This window comes from Perca flavescens, chromosome 15 (assembly GCF_004354835.1).
Source record: "Perca flavescens isolate YP-PL-M2 chromosome 15, PFLA_1.0, whole genome shotgun sequence".
NCBI classification, from domain to species: domain Eukaryota; kingdom Metazoa; phylum Chordata; class Actinopteri; order Perciformes; family Percidae; genus Perca; species Perca flavescens.
In genome coordinates, this window is record NC_041345.1 from 31,368,816 (window position 1) to 31,388,462 (window position 19,647).

Consider the following 19,647-nt stretch of genomic DNA (forward strand, 5'->3'; position numbering starts at 1 on the left):
TATATATATATATATATATATATATATATATAGAGAGAGAGAGAGAGAGAGAGAGAGAGAGAGAGAGAGAGAGAGAACCCTAAACCCAGAACATGGGATACTCTTTGAAAAATAACCCAGTAACACAAACAATCCAGGAATTGGGTCAACATATTAGCCCTATAACCCAGAAAATGGTTACTCTCTGAAAAAATAACCCATCATTTTAACCCAACACAAATAACCCAGAAACTGGGTTGAAGAAATAACCTAGGAGTCTTTAGAGTGTTGACGGTCTTCTACCTTCATCCTACTTGCGGATGCAGAGGGTAGTGACAAGGTAGAAGGTTCACAGGATGCCGATGCAGTAGCATCAACATTTGAAGATGTGCTTGCTAAAGGGGAAAAAAGGAAATGCTGCAATAATCCCGGTCACTTTTTTAATATCAGCAATGGTATTGGGTGGGTGAATATTATATTTTCTATAGATATAAATCCAAAAAACATAATAAATATATAAACAGTCCATTTACAATCACGACTACTTATCTTACCTAATCAGACTTACCTTGGTCTGAGCAGTATTGATTCCTTCCACGCCTTCAACCTGTTCAGCAACCAGCGTCTGCTGCACAACTTCTTCAATTGTGGTCAATTTGCGTACTTCTGGGGGACCTGCACCAGTTTTCCTGGCCTGTGCCCTGGTAAATTCAAATTTTCTTTGGTACGCCGTTTAACGTCCTGCCACCTCTTTTTCACCTCTTCCACCTGTCTGCGGGTCGAGGATATTGCATTCATTTTATTTGTAATTTTGGTCCAGATGGCATTATTTTGTGTCGGTGTGGAATTCTGGCCTTGTATAGTATTTAAATCCACTGTAACCTCATAACAAGCAGATCAACTTTGCTATCGGTAAATCTTTGTTTTTGCTGTTTTGACTGAGGTGGTGGCTGATCCATAATAGAAAGAGAGAAAGAGGCCCATTCCATTGCGCTTTTAAATGTGCGCAATTTACGTCATAGTGGGTGGAGAAAGGCGCTGATTACTCGATGAACTGCAGGTTTGGTAAATACGACATAAGCTGATGTATCACAGCGTGCGCTTTCTGCGGGTTGGCCATGCCGCTGTTAACGCTCCGTTCGCAAATGTACGTACATCTGGCCCAGAATGTGCCTTTGGAACATTAGATGAATGGTTGCTAATAATGGGCAAATTAGAGATCCCAGGTGAAAAAGAATTCTATTAAAAATATACTTTAATAAAGTGTACTAAGTATATTTTCTAAATGTTGTACTATTTTCGTCAAATCCAAGTATAGTTAAGTGTATTCAATTATGTATTAACTTCAACTTAACATCTATTTGACTACACTTCAAGTGTAAATAGTATACTAAAATGGAACAACTTTTTTTAAACTTCAAGTGCACTAAAATACACTAATGAAAATCAAGATTCATGAGCAATTAAGCACACTTACAGTACAATTGCATTGTATTGCCATTCTTATTGAAATACACTTAAAAGGCATTGCAGCGCAACTTATAGTTGTGTTTAAGTATATTTTGTGCATACTGCTATCATACTTATAATTACTATAAACTATGTTAATTTAGTATGTCTCTGTGATATTTCAAGTGATCTACAAATGCACTTCATAACTATATCTAGTGCTTTTAAAGTGTCCCACTATGACAATAATAATGTGTTTGAAGTGAAGTTCAATTACAACCTAAACATCATAAACACGTACTTTCAGTGCAATGTTATTATAGTGTTAGGTAGAAACAAATAGTTTGAAGTATATTTCATCTGTACTTTTATCCCCATTTTATTATACTTAAGCATGAATGTTGCTATTACACTTCAGTTCAAGTGCATTACATCAACAGATTATAAATTGCATTTCAGAAAAGGATCTTTATTATTGACACAAAAGTAAAACAAAAAAGCAGATATTGGCAAAAGCAGGAACCTTGAACAGTTAAGGCAGCGTCAAGAGAAAAAAAAAGAAAGAATATGAGCGATATCCGCCGTGCTCGGACATACGCCGCTGTGGACGATGTCTTGCAAGCGGTTTCAGGAAAGTGGCGCCAGTGTTTGTTTGTGTGTGTCGGCCCACCCCCACAAAGCTCTGACCTGCAGAGGAGCAGAAGAAAGTAGCTGCACCTTCACCAAAATGAAGGCTGAAAAACAGAACTATTATGGTAAAAATATTTACTCGCCATGTGGCAGATAGCCACATAGATATAATTTATGTTATTATTTAAATGTAATATTTAGTTTTTAATAAATAATTGTTAACAGCAGTACAGAGTCTGCAGTCTAGCGCACAAACACTCAAGGAATAATGCAAACATTTGATGGTCAGTACCAGTTGCCTGGGGGAACATACGTGCCACAAACGGCAATTCCACAACTGTACAAGTGTGAAAGACGACATAGCCTACTAAAGGAGATCAAAGACATATTGTGGATATTTAAAATATCTTCCAGTTCTAGTGTTAAAAATTCCTTAGAAATAAATGTTTATTGATCTTTGAAAAAGTGTCCCTGCATTATTATGCCATTATCATTATATTAGATGAAAATGGTCTCAGAACGACAAGATTATGGTTTATCACAATAATTTCTGGGACAATTTATCATCCAGCAAAACTTGTTATCGTGACAGGCCTACTCTCTTTATACTGGACTAATGTCGAAGATCGTTGTTCCCATCACTAACAACAACAGAGGAACATAGGGTCCAAGTTGAAAAACCCGAAGTTACCCTTTAAATTGTGCACTCTGTTTTCAAAGTAGTTTTTCAAATGACAAAAAATGTTAACCCTGTGTAAAAAAAATAAAAATTCCACCTGGTATAGCAGTACCAAAGATGCCTGTTGGTCTTTAATGAAGGAGTCTGTTTTCTAGAGAGAAAAATTTTGCTTGGTTTGCAAAAGGTTATTTCCATGCAGCTCCATGCAAATCCTGTCCAGTTAATAAAAAAAAAAAAAAAAAACTAGTCCAAAGAGTACAGCCATACCAACGATGCCTTTAGGGACAACTACGCCGTTTGGTTGACGGCGCAGTCTCTCCGGCCCTTTCACTGGAAGAGCCTGTTTTTTAGAGCAAGTGCTTTGTTGGTAAGTTTCCCTCCAGCAAGTTCCATACAAATCTTTTGGATCGAAGGCGAGCAGGGTAGCTGAAGTTCAGGGCATACTGTACATTAGTCCAAACAGCGTAGCAACAGGTAATGCTACATTATAAAGATCTTGCAACATCTTGATGCCTTCAAGGACAATACCAATGTCCCCTGGTTCATCACTTGAAGCATGTTCTTTAAGAACATAAATCCCAACGCTGGTTCTTCAGTGGCCTCGTTGATGGTGTCTTCATCCATGCCCTATTATTAAATCATAAGGGAGTAGTAAGTAGGGCTAACAATTTTAGAAAATAATCTAATTGCGATTTTATTTCCACAAATATTGTGATTGCAATATGCAATAATTTTTTAAGCTCTTTGTCTTCTGTATTATTCAACAAAGACAAGTAATACATCCTTGTATAGTATGAACAACACAAGATTAGATAGATTAAACAAACTGTTATTTCCTGGAGGCCAGGTCTGGATGTGATGATGAAATTAGATGATTCATGAATTTATATGAATGACATCTTTTATTTAACTACTTCAATCACATTAGTATATTGAGCACTGACCAAGCTTGGTGTAAACGTTCATATGAAAGTCAGAAACAAATCACACAAACTAAAGTGCAGATTGCAAAAATATGTGGCTTTACCACACTTAGTAGTACTTAGATTATTTAATTATTATTAACTGTATTAAACATATAGATTGCATTGTTTTTTTAAACACACTACACTTTGAAGTCAACTACTGGTGTACACGTCATATGGGTACATATTTCTCTAAGAATATTATAACATGGTTACTACAAAAGGTACTAGCCTTGCTGTCAACTCCAAATCACGTAGGAAAGAGTGACAGTAAAGACAAAGAAAGATACAAATATGAAGATGAGTAAAAAAATAGAGGAAAAGTTAAAACTAAGACAAAAAGATGAATATAGTAGGAGAAAGATGAAAAATAAGTAGACGTTGGGCCTTACAATTTGTATGCCGTTCTTGCCAATAAATTGTGGTATGTAAAATATTTTACATAACCTTTCCACAATTCTAAAATCTTATAGTTTTTCAAAAAAAGAAATAACACTAAACAACCAGTTGGTGTTTTAATGTTTCTGATACTGTTAAAGTTTAAAATGGCAATCCATTTTCATTTGTAAACAATTGAGAAACAAATAAATGTAACATCTGTAACTTTCAATTATTTTAGGAATTATACAAAGAAAAAAGAAATATGACAGCACTTACCACTATAAAGCATTTGATTGTGTATGCTGTTCAAATAGGATCCTATGAAAGAAGACATTTAGAATCAGTGAGGTGAACCAAGCACATTGACTCAATAATTAAAAGACCACACAAAATAAAGCACACAACAAAGACACAACGGTGGGCTAAAATCCAGTTTGAGTCCGACCTTAAAAACGCTGCGTGAGAGAGATTTAGGAAAATGACATGATAAACAAAGAGTTCCCATACACTGTGCTAACGTTAGTTGCCCCGACACACACACACACACACACACACACACACACACACACACACACACACACACACACACACACAGTGTGTAACTAAATAACCAACAGCTTTAGCTACAACACTCGTTCGTTCTTACCCGACGTTACATTGAACTTGTAAGCCTGTGGTCTTAGCTAGCTAACCTTAACTATTAGCAAACCAACATATAACGTTATGCCCAAACAACTCGACGGACCTTTTTTATTTGTTAAATAAAGTAACGTTACAACAGCATCAATGTAATCTAGCGATAAATGTTGCGAACTAAACCCGACCACTTAACACTCATTCTTATGAGGCTGACTGGCTCCTCTTCACCGGCTGCCATTAATATTACGTTAGCTACATTGAAATACCGTTGTTAGGAGCAGGACCGTCAGGGGGAGAAACACAATTATTAATGCTAAACCAAGTAGTTACTAGTTAGTGATGGTATTAGCTAACTTAGTTACAAGAAAACCAATATATTTATAGAATGCACAAACAAGTGAACGGACTTTTGTAACTGTTACATGCAGTAGCCTACAAAAACATTATGAACATGAAAAAAATCATTTTGATTGATGTTAACTTACTTTTTTGTGAAGGAGACAACATGGCTGCTGTAGAATTAATCCTGCACGCAGCCAACACATACTCAACATTCTTCTTCACATTCTTCTTGTTTTGGCGATGTCCTTGTAATAACAGTTTGCCTGTGTTGGAAGCATAGACAGTATATAAACGGTTGGTGTCAGTGCCCGGGAAGTGCCACCTACACTTCCTGGCGCCATTTGATTCAAATATACCATTTCCGGTAGTGACCAAACTTAATTTGATCATTTAAAATGTTCAATTCAATCAATTTCAATCAACGCAAAAGGAATCTATACAAAAACAACTGAAGTCTACATGATTGAACCATGTTCTTGAAAGGAATATAAATGAATTGCGTAGCATATTCTAAATTCATTTTTGTAAATTCAAAGACCTGCTATTTCCCATTTTTTCAGTGTACTTTGATATGCTAATTAAAGTACACTTATATTTAGTGCACTTTTTTTACAGTGTACTAAGATTACACTACTGATGAAGTGAAATTAGTGTACACTTTCAAAAATTATACCAACTCTGTATTAAAAATAAGTGTACTTACTATAAGTACACTAAGTTACCACTATACATTTTTGTATTTTAACATATTTTATGAAATTACTCTGATATGCCACTAAAAATACACTTATTTTAGAGTGTACTGTATAAAGTGTACAGAAGTCACACTTCTAATGAAGTGAGATCATAGTACACTTTAAAAAAGTATACTAACAATTTCCAAAAAATATACTTCCCATAAGTACACTGAATTGCCACTCTAAGTATGTCAAATTTAATATACTTAAAAAAAAAAACTTCTATACAATTTAAAATGCATTAACAACAAAGTACACTTTCAAAAAGTACATTTAAAAAATAATTTGATTACTGGTAAATTAGTATACTTACTTTTTGGACTCTGAAGTGGAACTTAATTAATTCTATTTTGAAGTATACTTCTATACTTCTTTAGTATACTAAAGTATATATTAAATACTCCTTAAATAAAGCACAACAAGTAGAAGCATACTTGTTTTATACTTCATGTACTTCATTCATATTTCTAATACACTAAAGTATACTACTTTTTTACCTGGGATTGCATTAAAGATCGGGCACTTCTTTCTACAAGACAACCCTATTGCAATTATGTAAGCACATAATGTTATCTGAAAACTGCTGCCCTGATTCAAAAAACAATGCAACTGATCTCAGCTTGTATTCTGTCTGTAATGGAGTGAAATTGAAATTTCTAAGTGACCCCAAACTTTTGACTGGTGTGTGTTTTTAGCCTTTGGCAGAAGATGTGTAGGCTTTCGGTCATCCTGATGTCAATAGGGAACTCATTCCACCATTTAGGAGCCAGGACAGCAAACAGACGGGATTTTGTTGAGTGATTAGTTGTCCCTCGCTGTGAGGGGGCAGGTTGGCTGATGCGGAGCGGAGTGGTTTGACCATGTCCTGGATGTATGCTGGGGTTGATCCGTTCGTGGCCCTGTAGGCAAGTACTAGTGTCTTGAAGTGGATGCGGGTAGCAATTGGTAACCAGTGAAAAGAGTGGAGCAGTGGTGTAGTGTGAGAGAACTTGGGAAGTTGAAGACTAGTCGAGCTTCTGCGTTCTGAATGAGCTGCAGGGGCCGGATGGCACATGCAGGCAGGCCAATCAGGAGGGAGTTACAGTAGTCTAATTGTGAGATGACTAGAGCGTGAACCAGAACCTGAGCCGCCTTATGCGTTAGAAGGGGACGTATCCTTCTGATGTTATACAGCATGTATCTACACGATTGGGTGGTTGCAGCAATGTTGGCAGTGAAGGAGAGTTGGTCGTCAAGTGTCACACCCAGGTTTCTAGCAGTCTGGTTGGGGACTACCACAGAGTTGTCAATTGTTATAGTCAGGTCTTGGGTAGGAGTGCCCTTCCCTGGAAGGAAAAGGAGCTCAGTCTTGTCCAGGTTGGTTTCAGATGGTGTGTGAAAATCCAAGAAGAAATGTCAGTCTGACAGGCCAAGATACGTGCTGCTACTTGAGTTTCAGACTCCGGAAAGGAGAGAATTAGTTGGGTGTCATCTGCGTAGCTGTGATAAGAAAAGCCATGCGAGTGAATGACAGACCCGAGAGAGTTGGTGTACAGAGAAAAGAGGAGAGAACCCAGGACTGATCCCTGAGGAACCCCAGTTTTGAGTGGGCAAGGTGCTGAGACACCCAGATCCTGGAGTGTCGAAATGAGGATCTGGTGGTTCACTGGGTCAAAGGCAGCAGAAAGGTCCAGAAGGATGACGACAGAAGAGAGAGAGGTTGGTCTAGCGATGTGAAGTTGCTCAGTGACAGCAAGGAAGGCAGTTTCTGTTGAGTGGCTAGCCTTTAAGCCAGACGGTGGGGATCAAAAAGGTTGTTCAGGTGGAGATAGGTAGAGACTGATTATAAATGGCACGCTCAAAAGGTTTGGATAGAAATGGAAGAAGGGAGACTGGTCTGTAGTTATTTACCTCATACGACTCGAGTGTTGTTCTTTTGAGTAGTGGGGTCACTCTTGCCTCTTTGGTGGCGTCGGGGAAACAGCTAGTTGACAAGGGGATGTTGATGACATGGGTGAGGAAAGGAAGAAGGTCAGGAGCAATAGACTGGAGAAGGTGAGAAGGGATAGGATCAAGGGGGCAGGTGACTGGGCGGGTGGAGGTAATCAAAATAAGAATTTGATTTGGAGATAGAGGGGTGAAAGAGTAAAAAGTACTGGATGTGATGGGTAGTAATGATTTCATGATTTCAAAGTGTGGTGGAGAATGAAGAGCGTATGTCATCTGTCTTTTTTACAAAGCAGTTGAGAAAGTGGGTTGGTAGGAGGGAGGAGGTGGGCTGGGGGAATCTAGGAGGTTAGAGAAGATGGAAAAAAGTTTTTTGGGGTTGGAGTAAGAGGGTTCAATTTTGGTTTGATAAAAAGAGCTTTTTGCTTCAGAAATAAAGGCAGGGAAGGAGGAAAGAAGAGACCAATAGGTAAGCAGATCATCTGGGTGTTTACATTTCTGCCATTTCCTTTCCGTTGCCCGTATAGTTGATCTTTCAGCATGCACTGAGTCAGATAACCACGGAGCTGGGGAGGACTTGCGAGCCTTCAGTGAAGTAAGAGGGCAGAGAGAGTCGAGAGGAGGATAGAGTACAGAGGTGAGTGTCTGTCACTGCATGAAAAGTGGGATGTTGTCCCCCGTAAACGCACGGAAATCCCCCTAATTTTCTGCAGTTATCGACAATTTACAGGCTGTGAACATTGCGTTTGTCTGTGCCACATATTGTCGGAAACGATCCATGGCTCTAATTAGCATATGAATAGCAGCAACACCTCTCCTGTCCAGAGAACGTCTGGCCTGGCTTGAATTTCCTCACTCAGTACTGGATGAAATCACTACTTTTAAACAAGAAAAGTCACTCCTGATTGGTTGGCAGGTCAACCTGGGCCATTATTATTATAATAATAATAAAATTATGTATATTCTGTATATATTTATTTACACGTATATATATATATATATATATATATATATATATATATATATATATATATATATATATATATATATATAGTTATTTATTTAATATATGATATGTTGCATATTCATGTCATTGTTATCCTAAGGAAAATGACTTGCCAGGAAAATACTGTTTATTCAAAGATAGAGCTTTATTAACACAAAACACAAACTCAATCAGAAAAAAAACTATGTACAAAGCATACGAGACACACAGCACACACATCAAATATCCCACAGCCTATCCTATCCTACAGCACCGTCAAACCCTAACCCGCGGCCGCCTCGGAGCTGTAGTTAACTGGCGGCATTCTGTCTGAATTCGGTCCATTTAGCAGACGTCTGTGGTGCGTTGTCCTGTATTTCGGATCATAGTGGTGCACTTCCAAATGTCCACCTCACCTGCAGCCAGCACACTCTGTCTCGCTTCCAGCAGGTGTAAAATCAGTCAATAAAGACAATCAGTACTGCGCGATGCACTGCTTATGGACACAACACATTTATGAATGCACCTGAAAAATATTCACATTAACAAAAAACGACTCCGAGCTGAACTCTTCACAGCTTCTGCCCGCGATGCCAGATCTGGTTGTTTCTACCTGAAGCTCCTGCGTGCTGTCTCGTAATGTCTTACAGGCAGATGGAAAACAATTAAATGAGAGTGGTATGAATACAAAAAAACATAATTCCCAGTAAAATTAAACAGGGAAAGATGAAAAAGTAAAAATTACAATGGCGTCATTATCAACATCTGGTAAATCTGGACTTGCAGACATAGCTCCGAGCAAATATAGGTCACAGCCTCGTTATGTGACGAGGTTAGTCTGTAAAATAAATAAAAATAAATTACGGATAAGATCGGTATCTATTAACGTATCTATGTACTTATACAGAAGACTGAATGAAATTCATTTAATGAAAGCATATTCTTTAAAGGGGAGATAGAATGATTATATAGGGTATTTTACACTGTTCCTTAAGGTCTCCTAATGGGGTATGTAACATTGGTTGGGCTGAAAATTGCCTGAATGCTATTTTATTAGGCCCTTAACTACCCTGTGAATATGGCTCTATTTGGAACAAGAGTTCTTCTTCCAAATATGGTATTGTCATGAATATTCAGAATGAGCTACATGCTGATTGGTTTGAGCAAACTACATAGAAACACATGGGAGACTAAACAGCAGGTCTCATATTTCAGACACTGCAAAGTTATACATTCTTTATCGGGCTATTTCCTTATTAAATTCACTTCTGAGACTTTTTTTAGCGAGAAATCAACTATATGAAGCTCAAATATGGGCCGTTTTACAAAAATTGATGGCCAGCTGCAAATTTGGTAAGACTGTGTGTCGGAGTTCAGCGGCCGGTGCTGCCTGTGTTGCTGCCTTCCTTCACAGGCTACACAACTGACCTGAGATCAGGTAGTCTTCTGAATCAAGGTCATGCAGATCTCTGCTATTCCATTACAAAATTCACTTCTGAAACTTTTTTATGCGAGAAATCAACTATGTAAAGCTCAAATATGGGCTGTTTTACAAAAATGTTTGTCTAATTGCAAATTTTGTCTGACTGTGTGTCGGACTTCAGCGGCCGGTGCTGCCTGGGTTACTGTCTCGCCGCCTGGGCCTGCCTTCCTTCACAGAACCCGGCCTGCTCTGAGCTCGAATGAGCTCCTTTACGGCTGGCAACCCACGGCACTTCATACCCGCGCAAAGTCACCGTTTTTTGGCTAATGGACTACTAAACGTGCTCTGACAGAGCTCCAGGGCCTGCAGTTCCCCTCTTCCTAACGCCAGGTGTGTGTGAGTGAGAGCGCGGTCAGCGAGCTTGTTACGCCAGCAATCTCTTACCACAGGTTCCAGTTAATCTTATAATGTGTGTAATTATAATGTGTTGAGTTATTTAAACAAACAATCGGTGAAATACACGCCTCTTGTCCGCGAGTCTCATTGATAGAGATTTGTGTGCATGGTGACTTATGATGGGGGGGGGGTCTGGGGGTCCACCCCCTGAAAATTTTGAGCATTAAATACTTAATTTCCTGTATTCTTGTGAATTTTTATGCACTTATTTTTGTTTACCTTTTTCTGAAACAATTTATACTGGAAATATGTTTATCTAAAAGGAAACATAGATTACAATCCGAATATAAAAACATAATGGAATATATTGCATTAATGCTGTCAGGCATTCTGTATTGCTTTTAACTATTTATTCTCCTGTAGATCGACTTTTCTAATTATATCTGAGTCAGCACACATGTAGCCTAGGCATCATTTACTCTTCCCACTTTTGCTTCTTTTTTTGAGGAAGTAACCTCCTTAAATGTGCATATTAAAATTATTCACCTGAATGATACATTAATTAATTTTAATGAATTAATAACCTCCTGGACTGTAATATTTCAGATGTGTTTGAACAATTTCTGCTCATGTTCAAAACTTTGGGCACATTAAAAATACATATCTCATCTGTGTTCTCTGAGGTTTGGAGGAGTCGTGATATTTTGAGAAAAATAAAATGATAATACAATAAGCTATTACAAGAATAAAGTCACTATATTTCAGAAAATAATCCACCTGCACTATAGTCTGCTGTGCAGTACGTGATATCTCTGCTGAGACGGTTGGCTAGATCTCAGACCTCCTGACAGACTCAGAGCCCTGTTTGGGACGCTGGTCTCTGAATGAGACAGTTTAGGGAAGTGGCTGTAGGCTGCTCTACATCGGAGATGGAAACACAAAACTACAGCAGAGCACGTCCATAGTCCTGGATCCTCTGGCAAAAACTGGTCTGCACTGCTCTGCCTACTTTCCAGTTCCTCATCTCTCATTTCCACACTGTGCTCAGAGCTCCCTGCTGTCTTCACTCCCATCATCCTCAATCAGATGTTAGGCTTTCTCTATGAAGGATACATCTGATATTAACCTATTATCCTAATTGTAACCTAATATAATAAAACACACTAACATGTTAGTGTTAATTAACACCTTTCAGTCAAAATGGCTAAACATGGTTTGCTTTAATTTTGTTATAATATATGTGTGAGTGTGGGCCCACAGATAACTATTCAGGTTTACATGTCAAAAGGATTTATTTTATTGAAACCTAAGCAGAGGTAACAATTTATAGTATACTCTGATAGCTGTATTAACGTAACATATTATTTTGGGTGTCATAAAAAATAGGGAGTTATTTATACTGGCCTCACTTGTGTTTATGTTTCTAATACACCATACATGTGTTTATTATTTTTGTACTTTAACTAAATAAATTCCAATATCTGGGTTTATAGTATTTAAAGTATCATTTTTGGGTCTTAGATTTTGTACATGAGGTTTTGTTCTGAGTTACAATTTAAAAGAGTAATCAAGGTTAACACAAAACTTACCTAATTCATATTGGAGGCACCGCCAGTTATTTTAATAATATTGAGAAACATAGATTGCTAGCAAGCATTAGTTAGTACCAGTAAAGACATAAACAAAAAATCCAGGCGCCTTCCCATAGTACTACTACTCTATAGAGACCATATAGCTACATGGGACAGGTGTTACAAATATAATAAATGTAGTGTGTCCCTATTTGACTGGTGGGTCCACCATGTATAAACTCACCCTATTACTGCACTAGTAACCTGTGGACAGCCAGGGGGAACTAACAGCTGGTAAGTAACATTAGAGAGTAGAGTCCATCACTCAGACAGTGACACATTTAGGTTGTTATGAATGGCATATATGATTTGAAATGAAACATAAACTCAAACTGACTAAAACCAAGTTCTGACTCGGTTTCAATAGTGTTAGTGTGTTGAAATACATACTGGGTGAACAGTGAAGCTAATGTAGACCCTTTTTTTCAAGGAGTCTTACCAATTTTAGGACAATGCAGGAGGAGAAGGATCCTAAATATACAGCAAATGCAGCCAGGGACGTTTTTTTAATGACCCTGCAGTGGGATGTTGTTAACTTGCATTATCATGAGCAGGTGTGTCGGAAATGAGATTCAAAATAAAAGTCCAGTTTGCAGTTCTGGTCTGGCATGCAATCACCAGGGGAGAGATAAGTGTCCTCTGCATAAAACAGGTGGACACCAAATAGTATACTGTATATAATAGGGCTGCACGATTAATCTAATTGCGATGTCACTCTGTGCAATTACATAACTGCAAAAAAATGTGTGACTTAAGTTAAGAAAAAGGTGTGCACTGCAGTCTCCACGTTGGGTTGTAACACGAGCAGCAAATGCGCTACCAGCTGTTTACACAAAATAGGCAGTAAAAGAAAATCAAAGAATGAAAACTTCCAGCCGAGCATTTTTTTAATTATGAAAGATATAATGGAAAGTTGCCCACACAGCGCCAAATGTTAGACAGTGTATTGACTGGATCAAAGAAAACAAACACACAGATAATTTTTCTTCATGTATGCTCATTTATCTTTGTTTCAAAGTCAGCCAGTCACAAGTACTCTGGGGCACAGGGATCTGTCCTACACTATATACTCCATACAGACAGAAACAGAAACAAAAGAACAGGGATTTCTCTATTTTCTAAGTTTGAGTGGATGGAATAACCAATGTTTTGTGTTGCTTGTACGGAAGTGAACTTTGAATGTCTGTCACTTCCACTAATGTCATCTTCTCTCTGTACCCTAGTGACTCCCCTCATCCGCTCCATCTACAACTTCCTGTAAGGGAGATCACATTCTCCGAAACAGTGCTGATCCAGTTCAAATTTTCCCGGGGAGGCTGCGGGGTCATCCATTGTTTTGGAAGGTGTCACTTGACTGTCAGCTCTCCATCGCAGCCCTGCATGGCAGTCAATAAAAGAACCTCCTGAACCATTCCTGCTTAACTCACCTCCACTGGACCTTGCACATTTTTTTTCCATCTCAACATCAAACATATTGAACGATACTCTAAAATGTATATAGAAATTGCCCAGCCATACGTCTGCCCAAACTTACTTTGCCTGGCACATTTAACATTAACTTGTACGTAATACATCCTCATACACTGGAGTATCTCATGAGTACAGATGCAAGAGAGAGAGACAAAAACTATTTGTTCCGCGTATTCTCTTGTGGGTATCACGTATCCGTCTCCTCTAGCTGTTGTGGTTGATATGACATAGGTCCCCTAGCTTTGACCAGACACAAAAATGGTCCTTATAAATATATACCAGAAACTATGCACAAAGGACTACTTGCTCCCTAGTGCTGCTGAATTTTTGATGTTATTTAATAAATGTCATGTTTTATATCTGTCATGCTTTTGTGTTTGTCAGTACATTTTTTCAGCCTTACATTTTTAGTAATGCATGGAATAAAAATAAATTAAAATGCTTATAATGATTTATCATTACAACTTAATGTCAAATTGACTCAAGATCATAAACCATAGTATTTGAATGTGTTGAGGGATCTGACACCTGCTGTTCCTGTGTCAATGTAAGTCTCCTGAAAGGTCAAATGAAGTATGACACGTATGTTTAATTTAGTTGCTTTATATAGAGCGCTGGTGGGTGTTTTTTGCATAAAGATATGAAAGTAGAGGAAAGAATTAATATATCTAGCCATCTTCAGGTCAATTGCGCTTACTGGAATTAAAAGAAATGGTGATAGTGCCCTATGTTGCCATTATAATTTTAATTTAGTTTTTATTGAGATATAACTAACTCTTATTTAACTGACTGTATGCAAGACAGCTGTGGCTGTCTTAAATTGTCCCAAACTAGCATCTTTTTGTAGTAATTAAATAAGATTTATAATAATATTTTGGTTTGATTGTTACAGAAACTATTAATCCTTTTTGTCAAGATTTTCAGAGTTGTCAGATTTTCTGGTAAGCTACTCTTTGGTTCCTAGTAGTTGAATTAAGAGTACAGTATTTTTGAAAATCTGCTTACTCTTCATGTTAACCCCTCTCTTGGTTAAATATAACCATATCTGAAACCCTTTTAACAATAGTCCCAGATAAAATGTACAGTAAAAGGCAGACGTGATGCCATTAGGTTGTTAGTGTGACAGCGTTTAGTCAGTTTTTAGTGTGACAGCGCTTATTAAATTTAAGCAGGTAATAATGAAAATAGCTCCTCACCACATTTTTATTACATTTTTGGGAGGATGATTTGGATTGATTAATTAAATAAAGTATGAGCACCCAGTGCCTACTGATGTCTGGCAGTACAAAAGTGACATACTACAAAGTTGTGCATTTTCTTTGGGCTACTTAAACAAGCTGCAAAGGAGATCCGTGCTTGATTAGTGTTGCCTGACCTCCTTCTTTACTGATTGGGTGATTAGAGTTCAAATCTATTGGCTGTGAAAGCCACAGGGCGGAGTTGATTATCAAAACGCCACCAGGTGTCTAATAAGCATCTGGTGGCGTTTATTAAACGCCTGGTGACGTCACACGTGTAGTGGCGTTTATTAACCGCCAAGTGGCGCCACAAACGCCGTTCAAAACGGCGTGCGAATTGTGACCCTTTTGGCTTTCCACTGACCTGAGACGGGAAACGTAGCTTAATGAAAGGTTGACAAATAAACGTGTGGCTGAGGGGGCGCCCTAGGATGATCATGTTTAATAAACACGTTTTATTTCGCTTGTCGTTCTAATTCTATTATTAATGGGTAGTAGACCTAAGGGCGACAAGGCGCCCCCAACACTTTTGACGCCCTAGGCAATCGCCTAGGTCGCCTATGACAATCGCCGGCCCTGGCTACTCACAACAATCACTCCTGATTGACGGCCTTTTGTACAGCCCGTGTACTTTTTCAGACTTCCAGCTAACAGTGTGAGCATCACTGGCTGGCCAGCAGGGAGGCGATCCCGGCCGCCACCAGCTGGCTGTCCCGTCAGACTGAAGCTTCTGACAACATTGGAGAAAATGTGCAGTTGGCCATCAACGTTTGTAAAACTGCCCATATTCCCATATTAAAACTCTACACAGTTAATTTATCGCATAAAAAGGTCTCAGAAGAGAATTTAGTGGTGAAATAGCAGATGGAAATTGTAAAAAGTTTCCAGTTGTTTGCTGCTGCTGCTACTACAGCAAACTCCTGATCTAGATTATAGAATCGATTGCTTTTTTATAAATGGAAGTCTGAAAAAGTACACGGGCTGTACAAAAGGCCGTCAATCAAGAGTGATTGTTGTGAGTAGCCTACATGTTGGAGAATAGCGCGGACACGCACCTCACACCGCGCGCACCACCCGGAGAAAAAAGTGAGAGAAAGAAAAAGGAGAGGTCGCAGTTTGGACGATGACTATCCGGTTGAGATTGTGTGTGTGTGTGTGCGTCCTCGAGATCTGACCACACACAAACACACGTAGCAGAGCTACCCACATCCATGTTTCTACTGTTGCTTAATTAAATAAAACATCAAAAGAGAGAAGTTGTCTGAGTCGTGTTTTAAACAGACACACCTGGGGCGAAGTTGGGAACCGGAATCAGCTTTAAATCCAGTCCTAATCTCGTCCTCACTAACACGGGCCCGATTATAGTAACTACATGAAAACTTCACTGTTGTTGCTTGAAATGTCGTTTGTGTTTAGCCTACATCATCATTTTCTATCATGTGAAATAAGAGGCCAAGCCAGCCTGACGCTGCAGACAGATGCTTAACAGTGTGCTCCTCAACAGTCAGCTCCCCCTGCTGCTCATAAGGTGCCTCTGCACCCCTTTCGTTTCAGACCCTCCCACCAGCCTTTGGGCCACGCCTCCCATTTACATTGACATGGGTCAAGTCCAAACGAAAAGGCAATGTTAAATGGAAATTCGAAAGCCAAATATTAAATCCAAATGAAAATCCAATGTTAAATTGAAAATCAAAAGCCAAATATTAAATGAAAATTAAAAGCCAATGTTAAATTGAAATTCAAAAGCCAAATATTAAATGAAAATTAAAAGCCAATGATAAATTGAAAATTAAAAGCCAATGATAAATTGAAATTCAAAAGCCAAAGCCAAATGGAAAATAAAAAAATAATATTTTTAATTTCATCTCGCTTTGTTTTTTCTTTGGACTTTCAATTTGAATTATGAATAAATATTTCCTCCATACAGGGAGAAGAGACAAAGTATTTAGATGAAGTGAGCTGGTTTGACCATGGAGATGGGATATGGTCGCTTAGCTTCACCGCAGTTGTGTGCATCAGCGGCCGTGGGTAAGAGAGGGTGTAAAAGAGGGGTGTGGCAATGACATCATCGATACGGATTCGTATTCACCGTCCAAACGAAGCCAAACGAGAGCCGTCATTGAATTTTTTCACCCTGAGACCAGGTTTCAAAAAAGTGCATTTTCAGGCAGTGCGTTTACAGGATTCGTCTGGACGGTCGGCCCAAACGATGCAAAACGTGTGTTTGCACAAAAAAACGTTTCCGTGTGGATGGCCCCTAAGTTAATACCTTTTAGAAAAATGTCACCTGGGGTAAAACTCCCCCTGCTGCTACACTGATTTGCATTTGTATAGCTCACAGCATTTTCATTTACATGTTAAAGCCTCCCCTAGAATTAGAGGGAGGGGGGGTCATGGGGGGACAACTTCCAAGCAAGGCCCAAGTCAATTTCGGACAATTCCGTTAACGTTATTTAAAAATCACAAAGCTTAGATATGCACTCTTTCATTAGAAAAAATATATCCAACCTTAAATAGTTGTCTGTGTGGAGAACAAAGATTGTGGAGTACATGAGCAGAAGGGACAGAACAGGGAAATCTGCAAATGATGATGTCATGTTATAGTTTGAAAATACATTGAAAGTGTTCAGAAATGGAAAGCAATAGTAAGAGTGTATTAATTGTATATATTGATATAACATTGCTGGAGTCTGTGGTGTCATAAATATGTTTTTTTTTTTAAAGTGGAACAATCATATATCATTTTCAGGTTCCTACTTGTATTTTGTGATTCTACTAGAACATGTTTACATGCTTTAATGTTCAAACAACTATTTTTCTCATACTGCCAATGGCTGCCGCAACTGTATTATCTGTCTGAGAAGCTCTGTTGGAGCGCTTATCCCTTTTAGAACATAAATCTTAACGTTTTAGCACACAGGGATTTCTTTAAAATATGTTTACCTCATTATTTGAATTGTTTTGGCCACGTTTAACAAGAAAATCCGACATAACATTAAAGATATGACAGAAAAAATGGAAAATCATAATACTTCCACTTTAATGATAAACTTCTGTTGGAACTATGCTGAGTCAAGTTTGAATCACTGAGTTGTTGTTTGATAACATCTTTTTATTTAGTGTCTTTTTCATCCTCTCTATGTTATCTTCTATCATCTCTCCAGACTCTGTCAGGCTGGTGAATGGGACCAGTATGTGCTCAGGCAAACTGGAGGTGAAGACTAACCAGTCTACCCAGCACTGGTCCTCAGTGTGTGAAGATGACTTTGACCAGCAGGATGCAGAGGTGGTCTGTAGGGAGCTTGACTGTGGGGCTCCTTCAGTCCAGGGTGTGCTCTATGGAGAAGTGGAGGCTCCGATGAGGACCAACAACCGCGAGGCGGTACTTTACATAGATATAGTTCTATATCTATGGTACTTTACATCTAAGTTCTGACATGTTCTGACAGTTGCTGATGACATCATTGACATTTTTTCAGTCATTAGGGACCGGGTCATGTCTTTTTATTCTTTGTTGAGGGGAGGGTCAAAGTGGCTTGTTTGGTGCATATTTTTCCATGTAGCGCTTAGTCTCGGCCCTCCTTCGAGGATGTGGGATGTGTAAGATGAGAAAGCAGAGGTTCAGGCACGTATGTCATGGCTGTAAAAAAACAATGGGAATCTGTATATGTTTGCCAAGTGCAAACCAGTACAGACGGTATCGAGAAATTGTAAGGGGGGTTTAGCAGCGGTAACATTACACACACCAGTCCTGGTAAGTATGTCCGCTGCTGCGTTGCACATCTCCGTGATAGTCAATCAAAAGTTTGTCATAAACAAAGACTCAAAGTTTATTTTCCATCCTCGGTGGCAACAAAAGCATTGAGTTCATGCCTAGTTATGTGTACACAAATTTAAACGGTCATTAAGTGTAACGCGACAAGCTCCATGTTGTATTCCACTGATCCAATGCCTGACAGCCTGTAACTTTAGCATTAGCACATAGCTCCTGCATGTCTTTACACAAACAGCTGACTGCAAATGTCCTTTAGCATAGCAAAAATCCAACAACAACCTGCAAGTGTCCACTCTGGTAAATTTAATTATACTGTTTTTAGATTTAGATTACAGAAAATGAAAAACCTATTTGCCTTGATAAGGGTTTTAATTTGTTGCAAGTATGAACATGGCTTTAATAATCTTATTGCTCTGAAAAAACACAATGATTTAAGAAATATCAGTGATACTTAACATTTATTAATTGATTGTTTATGTGTGCAGACATTACAGGCACCTATTCATGTAAGCAGAGAACAAAATAGTTTGTTCTTTCTTTTATCACTTGGATTATGCAGATGATGGTGCAGAAACGGGTGAAGTCCTTGTAGATCTCTGGCACTTTGAGGACAGACCGATCCAGCAACTCTCCACTGTTGTCTTTGTATAGTGTTCTCCTATTTAAAACAAATTCATAGACATCAACACATAAGGTATTAGGTGTACATAGCTTTCTTTAACATTACTATCTTACCTTACCTTCTCTTCTCTGCTTTGGCTGTGTGGACATCACAGTAATTGTCTCTCCTGGGCCTTGTTGTGCACCCTGTGAATTTAAGCAAGAAAGAAATAAGTGTATGTAACATGATTTTACAATTAAATTATTATCAGACTTGCCAACGTACTTGGTTTGTGCCACTAATGCCTGCCCTCTGCACACAGGTGAGTACAGGGGGAAACAATGGGATTTTGCGTTTGGAGTAATGTACTGACTGGAACAACACAGTAGTGTGGTTGTACA

At 38.6% G+C, this 19,647-nt stretch overlaps 1 long non-coding RNA gene across 1 annotated transcript; it reads right to left on the reverse strand.

Annotated features, from left to right (window-relative positions):
- Positions 1-3,186: 3,186 nt before the first annotated feature.
- On the reverse strand, positions 3,187-5,599 carry LOC114569222 (uncharacterized). Its single transcript, XR_003694387.1, has 3 exons — positions 5,208-5,599; positions 4,360-4,401; positions 3,187-3,364 (listed from the first exon to the last, which is right to left on the reverse strand). It is a non-coding gene; the product is annotated as an uncharacterized LOC114569222 (long non-coding RNA).
- Between the last annotated feature and the right edge of the window lie 14,048 nt (positions 5,600-19,647).